Source organism: Equus caballus, chromosome 10 (assembly GCF_041296265.1).
Source record: "Equus caballus isolate H_3958 breed thoroughbred chromosome 10, TB-T2T, whole genome shotgun sequence".
Taxonomy (NCBI): Eukaryota; Metazoa; Chordata; class Mammalia; order Perissodactyla; family Equidae; genus Equus; species Equus caballus.
Window position 1 is genome coordinate 38992879 of NC_091693.1, and position 4620 is coordinate 38997498.

At 40.1% G+C, this 4620-nt stretch overlaps 1 pseudogene; it reads right to left on the reverse strand.

Moving 5' to 3' along the window:
• Positions 1-2371: 2371 nt before the first annotated feature.
• On the reverse strand, positions 2372-3025 carry LOC100068991 (CDGSH iron-sulfur domain-containing protein 1 pseudogene; annotated as a pseudogene).
• Positions 3026-4620: the final 1595 nt, after the last annotated feature.

Here is a 4620-nt window from a genome sequence, read left to right on the forward strand (position 1 = left end):
ATTGGAAAACAAAGTCGCACTGTATGGAAAATTCAATAGCATTGTAAAACAATCTCAGACCTGCCCCTAAGGTAGTACACAGTAGGTGTGAAATGAGAGATGTCAGTTTACAGAGGAGGAGCTCAGTCGGGCTTAAGATGTTTAGGGTATATTTGGGAAGGACTTAGATCTTTGAAGAATGGATAGATGGAGAAAAATGGAGAGGGAATTACAGATAGGGTGAGCAGCATGAGAAAAAACAGGGAGGTGAAAAAATAAACAACGTTTTGAAAATTTATTCTCTGAAGGCTGGGAGAATTGGCGAGATGACAGTCAGAAGACAGCAGGAGACACACAGAGCACGAGACTGTGTAAGGATAACTACAGAACTCTCAGTGAGTTTAAAAACATGGAAAGCAAACATTCCATCCCCCAAATAGATTTGCTTCTTTCTTTTTTCTTTTTGCAACACAACCAAATCAAACTTTAGGACAAGTAAGAAACAGAATGTTCTCTGCTGCATTTTGGAAAGCCAATATTCTTTCCACGCTTTGTAACTTTAAATACAACCAGAGGAAAGTGACGTTCTCTCAGATCTTGTTATCAGATAGGCCTCTAGACATACCCTGTCCTTCAGGAGCATCAGTGGTGCAGAGCCTGTGAAGCATTCCAGGCCACTTGCTTTCTCCCAGTGGTGTGCTGCTGAATGAGGGGGCAGCACGGCTCACCCACTATCCTTGTTTTCACCCTCCCACCAGAAAAGGTAATGTCTTAAGGAACAATTAAACGCATACAACTTTGTCATTCCTCCAGGAAAATGAGAAACTGCAGGCTGTGCTCTGGCTTACCAAATACTGTTTTGAAGACTCTGAAAGTCTCTGAGGGGGAAGAACAGGCACAGGATCTGTAGCATTGTTCACACTTCTCCTTTGTTCAGGTTTTATGTAACAATGAGAAGCACCCACGAGATTGTAGATGCATCTTGTGCCAGGTATATTTTCCATGAACACAACGAAAATCATATTTTGGGCTATGTGGGAGATCAGAAAACTTCAACTTTTTCGGTAATTAAAAGATATGTTTATTAGAAATTGCAAGAATTATGTCTGGGTGGATGAGAATTTACTGAGCAGTCATTGGTTAGGCTGGTCTTCATAAAAAACAAAACAATGAGAACACTAATACAAGCACTTACTACATGCTGGACTTTGCATATATTATCTCACTTAAAGGTCACAACGCCTACTTTTTGAAGTAAGGGCTCTTCTAGGGGAGATGAGGCTTAACTAACTTGCCCAAAGATGCTGAGGCTAATAAGTGGCACAAACAGAACTCAAACCTAAGTGGCCTTACTCCAGACCTTGCACCCTTTCCCAGTAAATCCCACTGCCTCCTGCCCCTTAATAGTTCTGAAATGAGTGGGAAACTTCCGAATTCCCCTAATTTCTTGTCACTTGTCACTTTTTCTTTCCTCATGCCCTTATCGAGTCTTGTTAATGTCCACCTGTTTGAGATAAGTCTAGGAACTGGTCACCATAAAATGTCGTGTGAGCACGCCCCAGAGCTAATGCGAGGAGTTCTTTCTGGAGGAGCTGGAGGGTGGAGGTGGCTAGCTGCTTCCTCCGGACCCGCCCAGCCCCTGAGAGGGCACCCTCTTAAGGCCTCCATCTGACGTGGACTGAGACCTATAAGACATCAGGAAGATGTTTCTGAGGCCGCACCAGAGTTATATCTAACTTGGAGACGGGGCCCACCGGGAAGGTCATTACAGAGCTCTCCCTTCATCCCTCGGCCCAAAGCATGAGACTCAGAAACGTCCACTAACTGCGCAGCAGAACATCAGCCCTGAACAGACCATTTTCTCTCTTTCCTTTCTCCAAATAGACCTTCAATAATAAAAAGAGTCAGTTCTGTTCCATGCCTTTGATGCAGGAATCTTCAGATATAATCTTGGTGTAATCGGAAGAACTGAATATGGGACATTAGTGAAAAATTTTAAACAGAATCCTAAGAGGACTTTTAATTTTTGTTTTACCAGTACTAGCAGAGTTGATATTCAAATGTAAAATTAAATAGAGAAAAAATGGAGGGATGGGAAAAGGTTGTTGATTCTTTCTACAAGTTCATATTTATTGAGCAACTCCTCTGTGTCTGATGCTATAATTTGTATCATAGAAGGTAAGAAAGGAGTAGATTCATTGACTATTGACTTAAAGGAATTGAAGTCTTACATAGAAAATGAAATTTTTCAGGGAGAATAGTCACATGTTTCCAAACTCTCTATTTTGGCAATTTAGAAATGGCACAGAGTCTGACAGCAGAGTAAGTCAGCGACCATAAAGAGCATAGCGTCATTTCCATTATTTCTTCATAAACTTTTTTTTTTTTGGTTTTTACTTTTTCCTTTCTTTTTGTTTAAACAAATGTGCACCACGATGGTTCGACAAGTAAGGCAGATGCCATGAATATGAAAGCTGCAGTTTGCAACACACCACATCAAGAATTCAAGGGAGGTGAATTAGACAGAAGTGGTAGTCATTCTAATTAAACAATCAGGTAACATCACGACAAGTTGGTTTGCAGCATCAGAACTGTCCATTTAAGTGTCTTTTTTCTTAATGATCAGAGGTCCCACGTTGTCTCCAGTCTCTTCACTGTGTTTTGTGTGAGATCCATCACAGAATGGGAACTTTTTGGACCTCCAACGATGGCAGTACACAGCTTTATCTCCCAAATCCTCCATGTCAAAAGCGTGTACTACGTTGGGGTTGTCTTTCTGGATGTGAGGGTTGACCATTGATTTGTTGCAATGATCTTTACCATAAAATCTTTTGTAAGCTAGATAACCAATTACAGCTGTGCCCGCAGCAAAGGTAACTGCTGCGATCCATTCAACTTTTACGCTGGAAGTCAGACTCATGGCGCCGTCGCTTGCCAGGCGTGTGCACGGGACACAGACCACAAACGGGCTTGCACGGACAGCAGGAGTCAAGGTGCGAGAGGCGGCCTAAGGGCACTTACTCCAGGCTGCTACGGCGCAGGCGCCGAGAGCACGTGTGTCTCTTCATCAACTTTTAATTTCCCTCCTTCAGTGAGTGAATACCAGGCTGACTACATTTAAAGCAATGACTCATATTTTCCCAGGTTATGCACTAGCATTTATAAATCTCTGCAGGAGTTAGATTCATGGACACTTCATTAAATTAGATACATAATCAATTTCTGTTCCTTCTGCTCTGTGGCTTCAGTCTGTATGATCGCCTCTGCTACCTCAGTGTGATGAATCTTTCCATCTTCTTAGATGGATTTATTATTTAAAAATGACATCTTGATGACTCTCTTCTTTCTCAAGGTTCTCCCTTGAACCTTAATAAACCTGTAATTAATAAATATTCCTTTAAGGCCAGAACATTATAATTTTGAGTTGAGTAGCACTTCTTGTCCAGAAAGACGCCCTAAATAGCCCCAAATATTTAAACATAACATTAATAAGTGTGTCTGAGTGATCACAAACTCAGTCCCAAGACTAATGCAATATGCAGATTGAGTAAGCATCTGCTTGCAGGGCAGTGGCAGAGAGGCCAGCAAGTATCTGGTGGCTCCACCAGTACATTCCATACTTACTGTCACTTACCTGAAATTCAATCAGGGGTATTGCTTTTCTTTTTTTTCTTTTATTTTGAATTTATATATTTATCCCTAACAAAAACGTAAAAAATCAGGATGTGTATGCAACATGACATTAATTAGAGAGGCTTTCTTCAAAGCACATTTTAGATTCTGGAACTGTAAAGGGAAAACTAAAGGAAGGAAAATAAGGGAAATGGGTATCTAAAGTGAATGGAAAGAGGATGTCTCCAAGGGGCTCAAATTCGTTGGAGGGTAATGGCCACCTTCAGCTAATCCAGAGATGTGCTCAGGTCTAAGTGTAGTGCAACAAAAATGAAATAAATTCTGAACAGTAATATCCAATCACAATACTGCATACTCTAGTGAATTACTTATGCCCCAAGGGCCTATGTCCTAATAGTCTTCCAAAATTTTACTCATTCATTCAACAAATATTTAAGTATCTAAAATGCATTATCCAATATTCTAATTGCAGGGATAACAGCTGTAAACAAAATGGACCAAAATCACTCAGAGGATTTACATCTAGCTTTAAAATGTATCTTCTAAACTTAACCTCAGTACGTTATTACTTAAAGTGTAAATCCATCATTAATCTATCCAAAAGCCACAGGGCAGTTTTTCTTACAGATTACAAGTGGCTGCTTTCTGTGGAGTATTTTCTCAAGTAGTGAAATAAATCAAATCTTTTATCATTTACAAATATGTCTTTGCTCTGAATGAACAAAAGAATTTATTTCTCTGTACCAGTGCATCTGCTTCTCTTTTTATGAAAGTACAGCCCAGTCTCTCTGCATGAGGCCACTCCTCAAAACAAACATTTAATTAATTTGAGCAAAGAATATTATTCTCACTCTGGATTCTAGAAATTAAACAAAAACATTAGTGTTATTTCTCTAATTTTTCTCTCTAATGCCCCATGTTGTTCCAACGCACATTAGTCCATTGAAATAGCCAGAACTGGGACTCAGTTGTCATTGTGAACAAACTGGGAGATAAGGAAGAACCTAC